This window comes from Thunnus maccoyii, chromosome 10 (assembly GCF_910596095.1).
Source record: "Thunnus maccoyii chromosome 10, fThuMac1.1, whole genome shotgun sequence".
Lineage (NCBI taxonomy): Eukaryota > Metazoa > Chordata > Actinopteri > Scombriformes > Scombridae > Thunnus > Thunnus maccoyii.
The window spans coordinates 17,161,437-17,184,289 of NC_056542.1; the positions used below are offsets into that span (position 1 = coordinate 17,161,437).

Here is a 22,853-nt window from a genome sequence, read left to right on the forward strand (position 1 = left end):
CAACAAGTTTCCAAGACAACACTGATGTGAGCGGTGATTGAACAGTCGTAATGCTTGAACTGGAGCAGAACAAGGCACAGGCTAATATTAGGGAAGTGAAACAGAACAGGGTGGCCTGAAGCCCTGAGTCCACTGCTCTCTGTGGAGCATCCAAAGTACACAGACACTCATGGCAAAAAAGGCTGGGGTCACTTCATTTCCAGGTCATAACCTTGACTGCAGAACACAGAGTAGTCCCATAGAGGAAGGAGAGCGAGATCAGGACCAGGACAGGGAGAGGAGGAGAGAGAGATAGCGCTACCATTAGCTCTGACAGAGAAAGGGAGAAAGACAGTATATGCGTCTGTGGATGTATTCATAGATGCATTGTGTGCTGTATATCTACAATATGTGAGTATATTCTTTTAGCAAAGGTGGATCACTTCACCTAAAACAAAGACTCAGCTAATAACATCATAAAAATGTACACAATTTAATGAAATAAAAAAAAAGACCTTAAGTAAAAAAGAGCAGAGGCACTATTTAACAGAGCAGGAAGGTATTACAGATATTTTGACAGATATTTTAACTTTTCTCTTTAGCCTCTACCCCCTTTCCCTCAAAAGGCCTTTTGCCAATAAATGTTAAAAAAAGATACTGCAATATTGTGTACTGACATCATTCAACAGTGCTGCTTTATAGATCTTTCTGTTTCTCACAGACAGTCATGTTATTTTTAGCCATACTAAAAGCATGGCTCTAGGGATGGAAATGTCTGTATGTCATCGGTCCACCACTTTGATCCAGACTGAAATATCTATACAACTATCAGACAACATGAAATGAAAAAGATTCATGGTTCCCAGAGGATGAATCCTACAGACTTTGGCTCTGAATTTCAGGCCAATATTAGTCGCGTGAAAAAATGCAGCCTTCTCTTTCATTTGAATGTGGGGAGGGCCGACGCAAAGAGCTTGAGGTTGTCCTGCAAAAAGTTGTTGAAACAAGAGATAAATAACCACAGTTGCAACTATAACCCTACCCCTCAACAACATTAAAGAACATTTTTTTAATAGAAAAAGGAAATTTGAACTTGTAATTGAACAATATATTAACTCCTTAAAAGTTTAAAGTATACTTAAATATAAATAAATACAAAACAAATTTATCTAACAAATTCACATAATAAATAAAACCTAATCCAACTACAAGAATTTAACACTAAATAATAGTTACAGTGCTAATAATGTAAAATAAATTTTGAGTTCGGATCAATGATTGTCTCCCTAATGAAGGGACTGGGGACACCCACACTGCTGGCTTATGTGTCTGGTATCAGGTCACACAAGCAGTCAAACACGGTGCATCCATCTGCTTTCAAGTGTATTGCGTGTTACCCCATTTACACACAATTGTTTTTAAACGTTTGTTGCACATCCCAGAGTAAGACTCCTTTCGAGAGAAATACAGCCACACTTTAGACCGCTTAGCTTTAGGCATTTAGGTTTTTAAGGTAGCTACTAGCTAACCGTAGGCTACCTGCTGCCATCAGAACAAGTGTAATGTTAGCTAGCGAAGGCACATGTGGTGATGCGTCTGTTGCCTGTAAGGTCAGTTTCGGAGCACCAAAGGGCGAATAGTTCAATTGACAGCTCAGGCATTTAAGTGGCACCAAAATGAAGCACTGAAATCTGCATTGCGATTCAGTCCAGTAGGTACCAATGTATCGGAACCGTTACCCAACCCTATTGCTACAATAGCTAATACAATTCTTTGTTAGAAAGAGAGAGAGAGACAGAAAGAGAGAGAGAAAAGAAAGTTTAAAGAAACAATGTAAAAAAACACAAAGTAAAAGAGAGAGAAGTGCCCACAGCAGCGTAAAAGTCCCAGCTGAAATTGATTACCAATTTAAAGCTTGGCACAGGCGCTAAGTGGAATTAAACACTTCAATCTCCAATCACTCGGGCATTTTCGGCCAAAATCAATACATATTACTGTCACTGAGGGTGGTCCCTTGACGGATGGAGAGAGCACAGCTGCCTGGCTACACCCGTAAACCACAGACGCACACATAGGCCCACAGCACATGCATGGACATACATAAATTACAACAGACTTATGAACACACAAGCCACAACATCATGCCTCTTAGTCTGTGTGACGCCTGTGTACTGTAATAGCTCTTTTAACAACTCGTAATCCCACGTTTGACACAGTAGAAGAAAAAAAAAAGCGCATTACAACAATTAACCCAATAAACACAATATCCAAGAGTGTTAATTGGTGTAAATACTCACCCCCAACCTCCCCCGATCAAATAACAATAGTAACAGACTAAGCCGTTACAGCAGGTTCGTGTCAGTGTGTCTGGCCTCTGCTGTAAGTCAGCTGCTCCCAGCGCTGCTGCTCCTACTACTCATGCCAACCAGGCAGGATTTACAAGGCTCTGGCATTACAGCGGGGTATCCCTGCCTACTAACCACTTTCACGGTGTACCCAGATTTTACTTTTACTCTCTAGACAGAAATTAGCACCTGTGTAACCATATGGTTTTGTGGCTGTTAATATACAATTTTTCTTACCCTGAGCAAATATTATTGATGTTCCCACATAAGAAATCGGAATCTGTCAAATCACAAATAATGTGAAAAGCTTGTTTTGCTTTTCTTAAAAGCAGATATTTGCAATGTTTTTTTTCTTTCACCTCCCAGGCAGCTATTGGTCAACATTCATCTCCACAGAGTGTGAAAAAACTTGCTTGAGTTTGTTAATCCTTTACAGTAAATATATCATGCTAGTTTTTGTCATAGTAATACATGAAACTTAAACACCCGAATCATTGAAGACACACAATAAACAAACATGGACATTGTTAAAAGGTTAATGTGGTGTTGACAGGCTCTTAAAAAGGCAGCAGTCAAGTACTGTTACTGTTGTTAATCTGCTTCATTTTACTACAATAATTTATAATAGAACAATGAGTTGATATATTGATATTCCACCCACACACACCCATGTCAGATCGAATCTACATCAGTCTCACAAAGTTTTCCCTGGATTTTTTTGAGACAAAAGGCTGGGGAGCATGTGTGGTGCGGTGCACACAGTTTGTGTGCACACCTTAGTGTTGTACACTTAAGTGAAAAAATCATGATTTGACAGACAAAAATGTCCATAGAGATTTAAATTTTATACCAAGATGGAACAAGAAGATGAAAAATAAAGACTGTGACAAATGATGGTGTTTATTTTGTAAGCCTGGGACGATATGCTTATCTCCTGATTTGATACTGTTACGACACTTAGGGTGCTGAGTCGATTCTCAACTCAAAACTGATTCTCCACTGAATGAATAGAAAAGGGGACTCTATTTCAGTCTCTTGCTCCAGTATACTGTGTGCCAAACCATTCACTGGTGTCCTTACTCCACTGAAATACAATATGGAACAGAACTGGCGATAAGATAAATGGTCCACAGCCTTTTCATTTTAAAAAGTTAACTGCATTAATTCATGAATAAATTAATTTGAAAGCATCTTACAGTCTCCTGCCTGTATAAGAATAACAAACTGAAGGGGAGGAGGCGTGCTCCTCTGTGTTGCTATTAACATCATGTCTCCAGTAGTGGAGAGCAGCCTCATTGCTGCACCGTAAGCTCCGGGGAAAGACATCGCTGTCCAACACACTGAGGGGGCGCAGGGTTGTTGAGGTGAAACAGATTGAGCACCAAGTTATTTTCTTCACCTCAGAGTTGGTCTAAGTTGTTTAATGCTGCAGTGTGTGTTGGTCAGCCGGTCTCATTTGTTACTGCTGGAGTTCGCTGCTCCGCTAACATTAGTCTCTGAGTGACGGTGTAGAAAATACAATACTTCACATTCATCTCGCAAAGGTAATTATTAACTCATTAATTCAAAAAACGCTTGCAACCGCTGCCATGTTTGAAGATGAACTACAAGAGATAACTTTAAAGAGCTGCACTGCCGTCGCAGCTGAGTTCCGCTTTTTTCATTCCATCAACATTACGTCGGAATTTTCAACAAAGGCGGTAGCCATGAATACAAAGGCTTTGAGTCAGATAGGAAGGGAAAACCATGGTCTCAATGCAAATATACAGGTGTAAACAGCACTATGGAATCTGGAAACATGTTTTGCATCAATGGTTCTTTGGAAATCAAAAGCCTAACCCTGGCATTGTTGTGTCTATTCCTACTGATGAACCACACAAAATCTCTTCCTCTTGAACTTGTCATCTCCTCATCTTCGCCTTCTGAACAGTATCTAAGACCGCATTGTCTGATTGTTGTATACGTATAGAGAACATTCATCTCCATGTATCCCCATACATAAACCATGTCACTACCTACTGTAAGAAGTAAGAAAAACTACAAGAACATTACACAACAGTTGTTTTTTTGTTTTTTTAACTGTGCTAATCTTTAACCCTGTATTGCACACAGACAAGCTAGCACAAGCTTGAGATCTCAGTAATTGTTTGAATAGACAGTTTAATTCCACTGTTGTAGCAACGCAGCATAGTGGGAACAATGTTTTCAACTGGGAGGATAAGGTTCGGACCACTGTGTCAGCAAGCATCTGACATGAGTCAGACACCCAAAGAAAGAAATGAAATCCCTAAATAGGTCCAGAGGTGTCGGTTTGTATATCACATCTTTATCATTAAAAATAAAGCCATTACCAATAACTACATCAAGTGTATGTCCCATGCACTTAACATGTAAAGCACACAATACCTGTTATTTAGGTATACAGTAAAAACAACCCAGAATTCAGCCAGACCCCAAAACCAAATGGATCATTTAGAAAAAAGCTCTCTCTCTCTCTTTTGGGAGCATTTGTAATGTCCCAGCATTATAAACACATGGATCACCATAGCATACATCAGAGATAGCTGGCCACATATATGAACATTAGTAAAATCAATCAATGAGCCACTGATGCTGAAGCATGAGGCAGACAACCGATAGCTGATGAACTGATGCAACCACGACTACAGTGTTGTGCCTCTATTGACATGATGCTCATTATTCCCATACTCATACCTGTCCAAGTGACTAAAGGGGTCTCTGGTCAGATGTGCAGGGTGCTCCACCAGCAGAGAGGGCGGAGCGTCAGAGATCCCACTTCCTCCTTTGTCCGTCACTCAAACATGCTCCTTGAAGGGACAAGAGAGAAACAAACAGATTAAACATTGTTTGGCTACAGGACAGAGCAGCATGCATGTTAAGCAGTTGCACAGAGAAGTTAAGTCAGGAAAAACTCTGTGTCTCCCTGTCCTTTTCTCTCTTAAACATTCCAGTCGCACTATGTGGGGACTGTGTTTTTTTCCGAAAGGCCTGGAAAAGAGACATAGAGCGTTAGATTCGCACCTCGGGGACGCAAAGCCACAAAGCAACCACAGGAAGAAAGTGAAGCTGTCAGTCAACAGCCTAAAACACACTTCCTTGCTGTGCTTGTACAATAATAACACTCATCTCTCTCACATAATCACACAGTCAGAGGCACAATGTCACTAGGCATGTTTCCAGTCACACCAACACTTCCTGGCATTTGTGGAAATGCATCATCATTCAGTGAAACATGTCTGAAGAGGGGACTTTGGAAAGTTTAGAGTTGTCAAAGACTTACAAATGGTCAGTGTAGCTCTGTATCTTTCTATATTGTGTTATAAATCCATCATCCTCCCTCCTTCCACACCCACTCAAAGGTCAAACATTACCAAAGACTCTCTCTGCCAGCCTTGGAGCGGGATAAAAGGAGCGGGAGGGAGGAGACAGAGGGATGAAGCGGTAGAGGGATATAGGGATGGACAACTGACGAACTCTCAGAACTGCTCATTTCAGTGGATTAATCTGCTATTTTTGAAAAATCCGCAGAGAGAATGAAGATGAGAGTGAATATGACTCAGTGTGGGTATATATGTGTGTATGTGTGTGTGTGTGTGTGTATGTATGTCCTTCAATCTGGTCCTTGGCCTACTTTTAAGCCAAGTCATCACTCTGGTCTGCTGGGATTTTATACTGCCTGTCTGTGTATGTGTGCGTATTAGAGTTTGTATTACAAGAAGAGCCATACCATAAATCTCTCCCTACCAGCCCACACACTCCTGCGTTAGTGAGTGTGAGGGGGCTGTACTGCAGTGCAGGTTTGCTTCAGTATGAGAAGGGTCCTGGCCACCAAAGGTGTCTGTGCTTGTCTCCTCCTAGGTGAGTCATCATCTCCACCCTACCTTTCTCTCTTTTTCTCACACACATCTGTCGCAAATTGTCTCCCTATCTCCTTTCTCTCCCTTTATCTTACACAAACACTGCCACAAAGTTTGTGTGAAATGTAATCCATCTGCAAATTGGAAGCAGGACAAGCAAAAGCTTCTATAAATAGTCATCAGATTCCCCTGACAATCACAAAATAAACCTACAGAGTCGCACATGCCTGCGCGCACACACACACACACACACACACACACACACACACACACAAACACTGCAGTGCAAATAGCCGCACATCTCGGTCACTGTCTGCAGAGCAAACCTCTTCCTCTACTCTTTCTGATTTAGTCTTTGTATGAGTGCTGTATGTTCAGGAGGTAAACACCCATCAACCACGAAGAGGAAGAGAGACAGACAATAAAAGACTATGTCAGAGACATAGACAATGAGAAAGTCAACACTGTGAAACGTGATTTGGCAACAATGACCTAAATCATCTTCATGCTAATGAACCAAATTTGAATTTGAACATTTGAATGAGAGCGAGACACCATGTCCGTGCGGTTCACTGGGCTCCTCTCAAGCAGTGCAGTAAAGTTGGGAGGTCTTCCAACTTATATAGCTATCTCAGCTTTTCCTCAACCCGGTTATTAATTGTTCTCTTATTAAATGTAAACCTTGACCATACCCTTTAAAAGGGAGTTGTAATAAGCAGCTGCAAGACAGACCTGATTTTACACATTCACAAAATATGCTGGATCTCAACTAGGGATGTCAGTTGCAGTTAATTTTGCTTTCGACTGACTGACACCCATTAACCGATAACTAACTGGTTAATTTTAAGAAAAGTTGTGATGCAACATCAGCTTTCATTTGTGAGCTGTCCAGCAGTCGGTGGTCAGAGCTAGCTTGTCTGCCCTGGTTAGCTTGACTTTTAGCTCATCCTTCTTCTCCTCAAAGTGTTTTTCAGTGCATTTAGTCACAGAAGCTCTCGATGGCATAACAGACTTGGGCTTGAGGTACGAATACCCCACATACTCACACACTCTCCTACCAGGCTCTTGGAAGCGGTCAAAAATTTTCTTCTCCGGCAGTTAACATTTATAAGACTGCCTGTTTGTCTTTTTGAGCTCCTGCGATCTGTGACAGTAGTATTTGGCAGCTTGACATATTCCATTTCTGCAGTACAGACGTTGGAAGATGCTTTGGACTCGTTTTCACTCATCATAAATTCAATTCCTCCATGGCAGAAAAACATGTTACAGGAGCCTTCAGAAACTCCTGCAGGTTAAACTGGACTAACAAAACACTTTTAGTGCTGACTGACTCTAACACACTATACACACTTTAAGACACTTGCTTGCCTAGCAACATTAATGCTACAAACAACCCATAATGCAACACTCTGTGTAGGAGTCAGTTTTACACCAGTACTTTATCCATTCAAAAAGAATATCTGATGTTGTAAACATATAATTGTCTAGCTGTTAGCAGAGTGTGTATGTAAATTAACCTATGGACTGACGTGTAACCGATCAAAAATATTCTCCGTTAATTAACCGTTGACATCCCTAATTTTAACGCAAAGAAGCACACACCTAGTACTAGGGCTGTAGTCTGGTCGACTGGTCGATTAGTTGGTCGATATGCTCTCGTCCGACTAGATTCTCATTGGTCGAATAATCTCCGTGTTATTTTCATAAGGAGAAAAGTGCTACATCAATAGCTTTCCAGGAGTAATCCATTATTTCCTGCGGCAGGAGGGACAGACTAACAAATTACCTGTGAACTTTGAACTCTCCCAACCTAATGGAGACTGCTGGGTCTAACTGTTCTCAACGTTTATTGACCATACTGAACGTTTACTGAATCTGTGTTTCTCCATAATGACACAACGAGAACCCCCACAAGGCCAAAAAAAATTTTTTTTTAAATATTTGATATCCGAATGAATGGATATAGCATTTGGGAGTCTAGGTGCAGTGCTGTTCCGGTACGTGAGTCAACCTCTGTGTCGTTGCCTGGGAAACGCCCCCCGCGACTAATCGATTAGTTGAAGATTATGTACGATTTTAGTCGACCAAGATTTTCTTTGGTTGACTACAGCCCTACCTAGTACACCTCATACATCAAGATGTGATGCCTCACTGGTTAGATTAACAGATGGAAACTTGTGTAATGCAGAGCAAAAGAGCAGAGATGGACCTGTGCAAACAGTGAGCTGTGCCAGTGCAACATGACATTATCTAGGCCAATGCTGCACTGACACAAGAATACCAAACCATATAAAACAGTTTCATGTTATGACAAGAAAAGTTTGTTGTAATGAGATGCATTCATTTTGTGAAATAATGAAAACATTTTGCAATATAAAAAGATGTAGTAAGAAAGGTTTCTTGTTAAAATTGCATAATTTAGTATCTAATAACAGGAAAGTATGTCATAACATGAAACTATCTTGTTATAGTGTGAAAAAGGATCTCGTAATAACATGAAAAGGAATGTGTTAAAACGAGAAAAGTTTCTCATTATTACAAGAAACTGAGTAAATATTTTTTTGTCATGGTGGCAGCAATACGCTGCTGTAGGTATCAGCCAGAAGTGGTGACACATATTAAATACACTTTATAAACCTTCAAGTTGGGACATCATAAATACTGCACCAATATTGTTGCTTTATAGCAATAAAATCTCACAAACTGTCTACAACAATAGATAAAATAAAAATATGCACAAAAAAGAAAAGTGTTAGCCTACAACATCTACACTTGTGTGACAGTTAAATCTTAACTTAAATACTGGTAAAGAAAAAGCTGGATTGTTGCATCCCTATTTCTCTTTTTACAGTCTTTACCATCCCTCTTGTTTTTCGACCTCCTTACTTCTCTTTGTTCCAGATGTGCCCAGCTGAGAACCAACACAGAAAATGCAGCTCTGCAGCCAAAAGGCTGTCCTCACCATCCCACCCTACTGCTGCCTCTATCTCTCCGTCCCTTCAGTACACTCCCTGTTATTAATCTGCAAAGTCTGACTCTTCTCCTACACAGGCCTCTTTCCATTCAGCCTGGGTCGACGTAATTCTTGTCTGAAATCCAAAAAACCAGTGACTGAGGCAGGCTAACAAATGCAGAGGTGAGGATGAGTCATGGGTGGATAAATGAAGAAATCTCTCCTTGCCAGCATAAGTCTTCTTTCGGCAAGCAGAAATCACTTAACACACATCATGTGGTTTATGCATGTCCGAACCCACATAGCACCTTGCAAAGTCAGGTTGGCATGCTAATGCGTGAGTGCTCAAAATGGGACTTGAGCCAAACAAGGTTGAGGAGCTCTAAAACAACCTTTGTTCTGGACAATTTGGAGGGTAGTTGAGGCTGAGCTAAAACTAACAGACAGTCAAATCAGTCCTTCATAATTCCCCAAGCTCAGCGTGAGCACACTGTGACCAACCAGCCATGGCCAAGCATTAAACCTAACTGTTCCGCTTTCTCTCAAAAGACAGAGAAAGATACAGAGAAGAGACTGGGTAAGACAGGGAGAAAGGTCTCTTTTCTTAAGACCGTGTGATAGCTTTCTATCAGCATGAATTGTTTGTGTGTATGTGTGTGTGTGTGTGCTTGGTTCCCAGCCAGGGTTTCTATGTGTTATGTGACTCTGTTTGTAGCGTATGCTGTAACAGAGGGAGTCTGATGATGACATCTTTGGTCTTAGCAACAACAAACAGTGCCAATCCTGCGCCAACTGCACCTCCCCTCCACCTCCTTCCAGCCTGTCCCTTCAACCTCCTTTTCTGTCAAACACCTCGTCTCCAGTGGTGTGGGAAAGGAAGACCCTGAGGGGCCTACGGCACCTCGTGCACAAACACCAAATCCATGCATGCTAAATAGGGTACAGAGGAAAGGCAACAAAAGATGACAACAACAGTATCACAGGCGACTGTAGCTGTAGCTCACTTTTTCTGACAGCTTTCCAGGGGAAGCCCAGGGAGGAAAAACAGGAATGCCAGGAATAGAGCAAGGAGAAAATAGGTAAGAAGCAGCTGTCCAACTTCCCTGGACACGCCACTATGTTACACTTGGTCTAGATGAAACGGCTCACACAACAGCCTGTTTTGCTTTCCATAATAAGGACGAGCACTGGGAGCTAGGGGCCTGTCACTTTCTAGATATACTGCATGTACTCACAGAGGGAGGCTGGGTAAGAAGAGGAAGAACAAAGGGACAAAGGGACAGACAGAAAAGGACAGATGAAAGGAGAGAGTTACAGAGAGAAAGAGACATATCTGCTTCCTGTTTACCGGGAGTAGAGAGCACAGGAAACAGAGCAGCAGGCCACTAGACCACTTACTGGCATGACAGTGATGACAATACACACACACTACACTACCTTCCCTTCTCTGTGTCCTGTACTTCTGCTTACAAAGAAACAGATTTAGCCCAAATTCCTATCTATAGTATCTCTATGTGTCTTTGTGACATCTGGAGACTTGTGATTTGTTCTTGGTTCTATATCTCCCTGCTGTCCCTGCTCTGGTCTGAAGCCATGTTAACAGGATCAAGCTTAAGTGCGTGGATGCCCCCAGCTGTGTGCTCAGACGTTCCCGGCAACATTCCCAATCCAGGACAGACTTCCTAGCAATTCAGTGCAGCATGCAATCTCCTCCTTTTGTAGCATAGTGTGAATTCAACACATTTTCTGTACAACAGAGGCTGTTTTTAGCAGTATACACTGCAATAACATTAATGATCCAAAACTAAGTTTTCCATCTAGTGTTTCTCTAAGAGCAGAGTATCTAAAAGGCTTTAAAACTTCCACAGAAAAAAGGATAGTAACATATATAGGACAGAGATAAATTCTAGAAAACGTCTTCAGAAGTCATTTAAAAAAGAAATGCACATAAATATAACAGGCATCTTGAAGGGGTGAAATTAAAACAGTTACATAAAATTAAGTCCACTGCACACAGAGGATTATGGTTGTTTCCACTCTTTGCAAGAAAACCTATCCAAAATATTTTCTGTGACATATGGCTGGTATGACAGACATCGCCCACACCCAAGAAAAACAAGTTGCTCTCACTGCATTTTTTTTAAAAGCCTCAAGTCAATTTGTGGCTATACCGCAAGCAATAACACTGCTAGTTTTTATTTTTTCTTCAATAAATAAATAAAACTGTTAGAAGAGAATTCAAAGTATGTTCATCTGTTGAAAAACATTTAAACCTTATATGCTCCTTCATCAGTTAAAACAGGACTGTACATTGTTTTTCTTTGAAAACTGTGGTTAGAATTTAATGAAAATGCAGTAGCTTTTCTAAGATACTATGATACGAATAGCATATTTTTTTGTTTTAATTTTTGAATTAAAAGAAGAAATTGCGAAGAATATAACTTTAACAGAATTAGTTCCAGAGGAAGTAGTATAACTACAAGGAAGTTGCTAAAGATTGATTTGGTTGTAAACACAATATTGAATATTGTGATTTTAATTTAAATGTATGTTTGAGACATCTAACAAAACTTGCATGCAAGAAATCTCTTTCTTACAGCAGCCATATACTGGCACAACACACGAGCTTAATATATTTGATACTTGCCTATTTTCAAGTACTAGTAGGAAAGTCATCATTAAGTTGGTGGTCAGCAACAAATATACACAACTGGTCAGTGATGCAATAGAAAATTAAAGAGTACTGTTAAAGGGGACATATTATGCACATTTCCAGGTCTATATTTATATTCTGGGGTTCTACTAGAATATTTTTGCATGACTTACAGTTAAAAAAAAACATCTTATTTATCTTATAATGACCCTTTATGCAGCCCCTCAGTTCAGCCTCTGTATAAAACAGGCTGTTTTAGCTCCTGTCTCTTAAAGGCCCCCCTCCCGATGAGCCCACTCTAGTCTGATTGGTTAGCTTCTCGGGAGCTGCATCACAGTGGACTTCCAGTGACTCAGGAGGCTACGTCAACAAACCATGAAATAAACTATAGTTGTAGGATTTCACTACTTTTTCTCGTTCTTTACTCAAAATGTCAACCTCTCAAATACATACGTACATGTTCGAGCTGGAATCCGATCCAAAATATGAGAGTGGACAATGCAAACAACACATGGAAAAACCTTAGCAACAACCTTAGCAACCAAGGCAACGGAAGGGTCGGCCATTCATAGGCATGCGTGATGAGCGCTCATTGGGAATGTGGAAAAAAAAAAAAATGCTCTGGCTTTATACTTGCAGGGAGCATTTCTACATATTTTAACCTCAAGTTTTGGAATTTTGACCATGTTTAACATACATATCCAACATCATAACAATATATGAATAACAGAAAAACAGAAAAAGGATAACGTGTCCCCTTTAGTGTAACACAACTTCAGTAAACTCAGAGTTAGGATGACATAATACATGCAGCAGACATCTGGAGACCCCCTATAATATAACTGGTTAGTTGAGTGTGCTGAGTCACTGCAAGTGTGTATAATATCTGCCTCAACCTCCAACAAAAAGCAAATCTGTTCTTTTACAGGTGAGAATGACATGTTTCATCTCACTGTTCAAACAATGCCATTAAAAGCCATTCATCAACAACTAAAGATGTCCTTCCATTAGCTTCTGTCCATCACTGGCAGTCAGCAGCAGCATGTAACCTACCTGTCTGTTTGCATGCTCGGCCCACATTAATCCTGCCATTTAACACTACTAGGACAGTTCAAGTGGTTTGATCTGTGAGACCATATTTCAAAAAAACGGACATTCAATAGCCTATTGGTTGCTGCAAAATGCACAATCAATCACTGGTCGAGGATCTAAATATATACGCATACAACTCCATACGCACACACACACACGCACACGCACGCACGCATGCACACACACACACGTTTTCTAACCAAGCTCTATCAATACTTCATTTAAGCAGCTCCGTCATGAGGTCAATAGCCCCAATACACACACACACACACACACACACACACATACACACACACACACACTCACACACTCCTAGTCACACTACATAACCTCCAATAAGCCTTCATTGTGAGTTCCAAATGCTCTGCAATAACTTTGACTTAATGACTGCAGGTGAAATCCAGTATGAGGCCGAGGCATGACTAATCTGGCCATCCTCTTTCCAATCTAGCCTTATTAAGAAGTCACACAGATTTACATCTCTATTTCCTGTTACTATGCATCAATGGGCCCTATTATAATATGGCTAGCTCTACACACAGTTTTCTGCACTTTAAGCAAGAATGAATAAAATGGTCAAAGCATTGTGTTCTGCACAGCTGGTCAATAAAAAAACGGTCAAAACAAAAAGTGGAGGTCTCTGTTTGACTTCATGAAACATTTTTTCAGCCAGGCAACCCCCCCCCCCCCCCCCCCTTCGCCCCCCCACAGAAATTAAAGAGGCAGTATCCTCCACTGCAGCCAAAGTGACACACATCCAAGCCTCTGGCAGATTTACACTGTAGCACATATGACACACACACTCACATTCCCTGGATACATGAGCGCAGCACGTCTGACATTTGTGGCTTGTAGAACTGCAATTTCTGATGGCTTATATACACCCACGCACACAAGCTCAGAAAAACAATGGGTCTGTTGTTCTGTGGTCCATCAGCCAGGAGTAACTGTTGATATGACTATCAGTGTGACCAGGCTAGAACAACTCCACTCAAAGAGTCCTTAGACACACAAACACACAGACCCACCTACCCACCCACACACACACACACACACCCACACCCACCCACCAACCCACACACACACACACACACACACACACACACACACACAGACACACACAGACAGAAACTCAGAGAAGCAACTACTAGCAGATAAGAACTAGAGATGGATGGGTGTGTGTATGTGGGCCCAGAGGGGTGTGCTGTACCTTGGTTGGGGCGAGCCCGGGGCAGATAGCTCGCTCCGTCACACAAGACAGAGCACAGAGCTGCCACAGCAGGAGTCCTCTGTGCCCTCCTGTTCTCTAGTTCTTGTCTTCCTTTCTATCTAAGGGCCCTTTTCAAGCCTGAACCAAGGTTCATGTTTTTGTTATGCTGTATCGATTTGACTGGTAAGTTTTGGTTTCACATTGCAATTATGGGAGGGCATTAAAGAACTTAATGTGACAAACCTTCGTCCTGTCATCATCACCTACATGAGCTGCGTCTCCCTGTACTTGACATTAATTGCTTTGTACATGGGTGTGCGTCAATGATATCAATTTGGCAGGTGAACAGATTCATTCCATTGTCACTATAATAATATTATTATGGCATTATTTTATCTTCAGGTGGCATTGCTCTCTCATTTTCTCATATCCTCTCTCTCTCTCATGCTCTCCGAAAATACCTAGAAAGTGTCGGCATTTTTATGAGTTTTTTCCAGTTGACTTTTTATAATGTCGTCAGACCATATTTCAATTAAAACTTGGTCTCTTCCTCTCCCCATGTGCTACCATGGCTCATTTTCCTTTTTCCGGTTCTGACGATAGCCTGCTGGAACTTCCTGTAATTGGTGTGAAAGCAGGGATTAAAGCAAGAAGAGATATGTGAGCCTGAAAGTTGTCCAGGAGTAAATGTGTACAATGTAATGAATTAAGTATTATATGAATTTCAAACTGCTCTATGCCTGAAATCAGGCATGGTGCCTAACAACCTGACAATTTCGAACCATCCAAAAAATGTTTTTACACTAGAATCGAACTGAACCACGGTTCAGTTTATCTGGACCGAGATCACCTTTTTTTGTTGGATCAAGCTTTGGCTGTTTGGTCCGGACGCGGTCTGGAAGTTTCACACCTGTAATTTTGGTTCAGATCAAACTGAAAAGTCCGAAAGTCTGGACCAAACAAGGTAGGTGTGAGAGGCCCTAAAACTTGCACATTGCAGACTTTTCAAAGTTTGAGTGCATGTAAGCTATTTAGGATTCAAATTTTGCCTGCGACCTTGTTTGCTACATTTGATGATCTAAACAACCTTGAAAGTGCAGCTTCACTTTTGAGAATGTAGCCACAATCCTCATTAGTTTCCTTTGTGTAAGATTTTACACAATTGAATTTGTTTCTTGGGTTTGTTTGGGTGCCTAATTAGAAGCAACCTCTGATAAGTAAACAAAAGCAATGTGAACGTACTCCATGTTTGTCTATTTGGATACCAACTTTAGCTTTAACATGATGACTTTGCTTTTGGCACAATTTACCTTCACTTGAAGAAAAAGCTGAACATGAACATGACTTTGCACCCCACTCCTAGTTAAATATAGCTGAAAACAAAAGCACCAAGAGAGCCGTATCACTGACGAGCAGCTGTGATGCCGGGATGACTCAAACCACAAGGCTTCATTCTTAGTAGAAATAAATAGCAAAAACATGTTGACTCTTTGATTTGAAACTCATTCAAACCAAGCCAACTGAGTTGAGCAAAGCTTTTATGTACATGGGTGGTCAGATTTCTGAACGTCTTTTTCCTTCTGTCAATACGTTGTTTTTCCATAATAGAAACTAAGCAACAGAAAAAGTAATTAATTTATAAGTTATGAGTGAGGTGACAAAAATATAAAAGTTATTCAATCCATTACTGGGCTGGCCCATGTTACTGTGTGTATGGTCATTTCATCAACCCTTTAACATAATTTGGGGCTACTCTATTCATTATATACCTGTTACCTGCTACTGTTCTAACAATAACATCTAAAAATCTTGTTACAGGTGTGAAGATAATTAAAGGTGAAGCCTAGAGGAGAGCAATATGCATTAAATCCTCTATAACAATACATGTAAATCTATACTGTGATATTGATAAACATCTTTTTTTGAAGATTAATTGAGAAGCTGTTTGATTGGCTTGATAAAATAATCACACGTTTTTGGCTAATCCAGCAAATGAAATATAAATCAAAGTGCTTCGTTACACACAATTCTACTTTTGCTTGCACTCACTGGTTATCCACCTGTCATACAATCACTGTGGGGCATCTGTTATGCATAAGACGTTTTGTTGTACCTCTTCCCTAACCCAGACTGAGTGTGTGATAAATAATATTTTGCTTTGTCCATCAGTCCATGACCAAGAGTTTGTCTTAAAAAATCTCAATCAGGGACACTACTAATCAGCATCATGGAAGAAAACTGACTTTCCACAACAATTTTTATCCATGCAAGTGTGAAAGCACTGTGAACAAAGACCGATTAAGAGCTGTCATCCAGGTAGAAGCAGAGTTCTCTTTTTGGATGAAAGAACTGAGAATTGAGTCGTAAATCTCTATAAATCCTCTCTGGGTTTTTCTTGACTTAGCAGCTCTGTGGATACGGCGGCACAGTCGCTAAATGTTTAGTAGTGTCACCTCACAGCAAGCAGGTCCTGAGTTTGACAGGCAAGCTACAGTACGTAGTACTCCTGCTATTGCCCTTGACCAAGGCGCTGTTTTCAGAAATGGAGTTAATCCCCGCGCTCTGCAGTGTTTGAAAATCCTCATGACATTCAAGTGTTACAAAACAAACAGGCCTACAAGCCAGCTGGAGAAGCCAAAACAGTATCACAAACAAACACACAGTCTAAAAAGTCAAACAGAGTGAAACACGTGAAAAAACACACTTAGTCAAGAGTCAAGAGAGACATCTGTGTGTGAATCGGTGTCACACCATTGTTTCTCCATGACTCAGCAGAAATTGGACATATTCCACTTCCTCCTATGGCGGGTGTAGGGGGGGATGGGCAAGGAGCAGGGGCTGTCGCCATGGAAACTATGTCTTTTCCTGTCAGGTCATATCTCAGGCTGAAACAGATGCTGTGAGCAACATACGGACACACATGAACAGCACACTCTTACAAAGGAGGGAATTGTTGGAGCTAAGCTGAACACGGTGTGTAGGGTTACTTAACGCTACCCGACTGAGCTGTTCACATCCATATTATTTCACTCTATTCAGATGTTCAAAGTGCCAAAGCCTCATACTATCCAATGCACAGTATCCTCTATGAAGTCAACTGTGTCACTGAATGACTTGAAGTACTCAGTATAAAGCTAGATGGATGTGCAACAACAAGTCAATTGCAACTGCTGATGCAATTGGATTTCGTTCAAGCAAACAAAGTTGCATTGACATGTCAAGGTGTACACGGAATGAGGAAAATAGGATTTGATTATTATCCTGATACGAGACAAATTCAAATAAGGTTGAAAACTTACACGCGTCTGCTGTATACACATTGGAATCTGACTTCTTTTGATGTTCATTTCCCCTAACTCTAATAATATTCATGTCCCCAAAACTGAGACTCATTTTTAATACTTCTTTTTAAACTTCAATGTCTGTGTGCGTCGTGGTTGAAGCCGAGATCTTAACTTTAATTTTAGGGATGCTCTAATACTCAGACAAAGAACCGGACATAACAGACATGCTCCACTCAGGCATTTACACTTTACCACCAAATAATGACATCAAGATCGGAAATTACAATCCAAAACTCATCACATATTTGGTTTTATTTTCAAAAAAGGCTCCTTTATAACAGACTCTGCAAATGCCACCACTCTGATTCATGTCAGTTACTCATTCTTAATTTTTGTTTGTACCCTGTTCTCAATGACAACATGACAACAAGAAACATGTTAATCTTGTGAATAACTCATCATTCATGTGCTGGAATGCTGACCACCTACAATTTGAGGCTCACTAATTCAAAATATTTATATATTATAGAAAGTTTGTCCGGAAGTCAGGGTTTCCACCAGTTTATTGCAAGCCCGGTGGACTGCTGGGCCTAAGTTGACCCCCTGCTGGGCCAGCATTAGGGAATTTTTAAAAGTATTAAGATGTTTTCTAAACTAAAATGCACAGACTCACTTAAGGTAGACTCCTTTAAGGTGACCCAGCTATTCTCATTTTAGTGAAAATCTCAGCTGCTCCTCTGACTTTTGCTCCACACCCCCCAACCACCCCCGCCGGGCCTAATAACTTTTCTGGCGGAAACCCTGCTGAAGCTTTTTACTGCGAGTGGTTCAGCAGTCAACACCGTGGAGGAAGAGACTCTAAATGATAAACAGAACATTACTTGCTGCTGACCATTTGACACCCCACCTATTTTCACACTAGAGCACACCTGACAAAAGTCGGTACAGACCGTCACCAGTGCCAGAAATGTTTGGATGGTTTGGAAAGTTACAGAAATATCTGGATGGATGCAGACCTCCCCCAGTCTCACTGTCAGGAAGAAGCTTTCCAACACTATCCAACAACCGGAGGTGTATATGATTTGAAGCAGCAGCTTTTATTTCTATTGTATTGAGCCATAAACTGTGCTTACATTACCGTCTACTTATTACCTCATGATGTCATCTCAATTCAACAATGCGGGGACCCAGGCAAGCAAACTGAGACAGAAACAGACCATTATTTCCTTGTCAGAGGAGAACCAATGCAGAAAACAAGAGACAGTAACTAGGAGATGAAATAAACCTCTGCTGAATACTAGACTAAATCCTATTTCTTTATCATTGAGCTAGCAAAAACACTGTGTCCATCCAGATGAGACACACTGACTGTGAAAGGCTCTGAATCAATTGCAGAGACCCTATATGCAGTCTAAACATACTGTGCCATAGCTTAGGCTTGCTGCTCTCTTTGCCTTCACGGCTTTTCCCTTTCCAGCAAAGCTGTTTATGAGGAGTCAAAGTACAGTGAACAAACCAAGGTATTTTTAGTTAATCAATGATAAGATCAGTCTCTTCCTATAGATCTGAGGATACACACAGTTAATACTCACAAACATTTCTCATTTACTGACCACAAATGAAAACTGGGGCTTTATGTTTGTGTTGGCCTTTAGTTGGTTGCAGGCTGAGCGTGAGCAGGGAGCTGGCAAGACTCCCTGGTGGCACTGGCTGACCCACTTCTATGCAACTCTATCCCTAATGTGACCCGCTGGAGAGCCAGAGGACACACACGCATAGGCAAACACACACGCACACGCACACACACAACTGCAATTGACTGACTTCAAACTCAGAGGCAAAAAAAAAAAAAAAAACCTGCTAAATGCTGCTGATGGCTATCTCTCTCTCTCTCTCTTTGCTTCTCATCCGTTTTCTGTTTCTCTCACTTTAAGATCAACCATTTAGGTCTCCGCTATCTGATCTAGCTAAACTTGCTATTAACATCTGGAGTTTCTGTGAGGACTACACTAAATCTAGGTTACAAGATTACAGTTAAAGAGTCAATCTAATAATAACAAAGGCAGGATAAAGAATATGCATATCAAACTTCACTTTATCAATTACAAGATGACAAAGGGGGCACCCTGATGGCCCAGGCTGACCATGTAATCGCAACGTCATCTTCTCTCTCTACTGTCTCTTGTCAAAAAAAAAAAGAAAGGCTAAAGAAATGCCTAGAAAATACTCACACAGATACTTATTCTACACAAACAAATAAAATCATATTCACGTTAATTGTTACACGAGGTTTTTACATCACGGTGGAGAGAGAATTTTGCAATAGGTTGTTCTGTGAGACGCATATCAGTTTCCCTCTGTGCTGCCACACAGCTAAAACCAATTGATGCAAAGTGCGGAAATAAATCTGTCAGATGTGTGGGTGATCAGACAACATTATTAAAAACAAAACCCGCCTCAGAGAAGTAGCTGGCTAGAAAGAAGTCAGTAATCAGATGTCTGACTGAAAGCTGATGTTTCCGTTGTTTTCTTGTGAGAGGAAAATATGATTAAAAAGACAACTTTGAAGTAAACAAAGTCAAACTGACATTTTTAGTCATTCAACCTTTATTTAGACTCTGAAATATATTGACGTAGACACCTCATTTACAATATAGCTGAGCAATTTTGTCAGCTAGAACAGATACGTTTTTGCTGAGCTTGCTCTAGACTCTCTATAACAACATGTGGTCATATCAATGAGCTCCAATTCAATTTCAAGATGACACTTTTTGAAGTTTGGCGGCATTTTGATCTGAAACTAACTATTATCTTCATTATCAAAGAATCTGTCTATTATTTTCATGACTGATAGATTATTGCGTGGTCTAGGAAATGTCTCAAAATAGCGGAAACTGCCCATTACAATTTCTTCTATTAAAATAGTTTGTTTTGTCTGATCAACAACACAAAAAAACTAAAATAATACACAACCAAAAGGCTGAAAATCTTTAAATTGGAGAAAATGGAACCAGATGATCTTTGGCATGTTTTGATAAATGACTACTGCTTCTTTGTTGATTAATTTTCTGTCAATCAACTGAATTGATTAACTGACCAGTTGTTTCATTTTCAACCACGTCTTACTCTCTTCACAACCCTGCCTCAAGCCTTTAGCGGGTTGCAGATAAAAAGCAGGAAGAGTTTAAACTACAGAACGAGTAGAACTATAATGAGTTCAGCTCTCGGTTATTTACTGTGTTTTGCAGGTGAAATTACTAACCAGCCACTCAGACAAACATATTGCTCCGCTGCTAATATCAGGTCTCAGTGGATGCGCAGGCCTGATGTTTCACTTTCTATTTATACCAGCAATGACAGCATAACAAAGGGTGACCTGAGTTTCGGGGGACAAGCAGGTTTGTATGAGCTCATCTTGAATACCATGAACTAAGTGTGTGTACATGTGTCTTGTTTATGCGCATGTGTGTATTTGCATGTGTGTCTGATCCGGCCATAGTCTGGAAGGAGGAACAATGGCATTCCTGTGCTCTGAGCTCCAGGTGGCTGTGGAAACCCAATCCTAAACCAGGCCTTGTTGGCACACAGAGTGCCGGGAACGCCGAATGCTGCTGCCTCCCTCCGGAGACATGAGCCAGAATAGAGCTATTGTTCCAGACCAGCTCAGAGCAATAAATGCACCAAAGCCACCCTCTATGAGCACATACACACACAAACAAAGTGGATACCTCGCTTTCGATTTCATCTACCGACCACTAAAATGAAGGGAAAAAAATTCTGCTAATTTCTGAAAATTATTAAAAACACCGGAAGGGTGAAACATCTTGTTTGCACATGTGCAGGTTCTTTATAATTGGGAATTGTGTAAAGATTAGACTAATTACATTCCAAGACATGCTATTATTATGATTATTACCACCTGTATTACTATTACACAGCGGAAACACACACAGCCTATTACTTACACATTGCCTCTATATGAGCTTAAACCACCATGACGTACATACTGGTGTCACTAACTTCTTGACGCAGAACCCAATTTAATCCTAATCCAGATACTCATTTCATAACAAAATCCATGTCCCAAAGACTGTCCAAAAATTCACCCACTTTGCCAAAAATCCCAAATCAGCCCTCACAAATATGTAAGCAGAGAGACACACATACACGCACACGGGCAGGCACATCTGCTGAGGCCTGAACACACAGTCAACACACACACACACACACACACACACACACAGCACAGGAAACACATCATGCCGACTCCACAGCCTTGAATTGAGGAACATGATTCATTTCCTTCCAATGCTGGACAGTCATGCCTTAACACAGGGCTGAGTTCAGATATACAGCTGTGAGGCAAGGTCCTGAATATGACACACATACAACCCAGGTCAGGAAAGACTCAAGTGCTGAGAGCTAGTAAGTCATATGATCTGTATTTATTTCAAGGCAACAACCGTCACATTTTAGAATATTGATCTTAATGATCGAGTCAGTGTTGCTTCTTTTGTGTAGATTAGCTGTAACACACAAAGATATTCCTGTTTAAAACATGATCAAAAGCTACGAACTCACGTTCTGGCACCACAGGACTCGTGCTACAGGTCGCACAAAAAGACACAGCAACGCCCCTCCAGAAACGCAGCATATTCTCCTACTGCACACCTACAGACAACGCAACACAACGCAACACACACACACACACACACACACACACACACACACACACTGGAGATAAATAATACATGCTCCTCTTCTCCCTCCCTTTAAGAAACATGACAGATTAATTTAACTGGTTCCCTGTCACTCCCACATCTTCATCTGCTCTGCTCCGCAACTGCCGACTCTTGCAGGATTGATAGTGAATGCATTTTCTTATCTCTGGAGATAATTACAGCATTGTTAATAGGTACTTAATCATGCACGCGTATTCTCTCTTCTCTCATTCACTCAGTGAGTCTCTCATTCACTCTTTATCACATCATATACACAGGTAAGGCCCCACAAGCTTCTTCCAAACCCTATAAAAGGTCTCTTAGTGATTGAGTTACATGAAATGTAATTAAACTCTGTTCAACTAAGAGAGAGGGCTGTCAAAGACTATAGCTCAAGGAGCGAAAAGGGTTCAATCTGGCCACTAGTCATTTCCCCCCTATTTGCAGCAAACTGAGTTAAACCATCTGACCTCTATCAGGACACAGGAGACACAACCAAGCCCCAAGCAGGGGTTAAATTCCGGTTGTACAGCTCATCTCTTCAGATTGTGATGCAACACTGGAAGTCAGAAACGGTCAGAAACAAATGAGGAAACGTTCACTAAGATAACCACCTCTACAGTCCCTTAATATGGTCAACTGTAAAACACGGACTGCTTACAGACAGGCAGTTTTCTCTCATAACTGTCTCACAGCTTATTTGAAGAGACGGTTTGGAAAACTCGCTGCGGTCAAATG

At 40.9% G+C, this 22,853-nt stretch overlaps 1 protein-coding gene across 2 annotated transcripts in view; it reads right to left on the minus strand.

The window, feature by feature from the left end:
* Nucleotides 1-22,853, minus strand: part of galnt1 (UDP-N-acetyl-alpha-D-galactosamine:polypeptide N-acetylgalactosaminyltransferase 1) — a 44,661-nt gene that overhangs the window by 20,971 nt on the left and 837 nt on the right. The window contains exons 1-3 of one of the 2 annotated variants that reach the window (XM_042424435.1): nucleotides 22,586-22,653; nucleotides 21,976-22,065; nucleotides 5,040-5,152 (exon numbers count right to left, since the gene is read on the minus strand). The gene's annotated coding sequence lies outside the window, so the exon portion shown is untranslated. Of the gene's footprint in view, nucleotides 1-5,039; nucleotides 5,153-21,975; nucleotides 22,066-22,585; nucleotides 22,654-22,853 lie in introns of those variants that run through there. The other variant, XM_042424434.1, reaches the window with a different exon arrangement.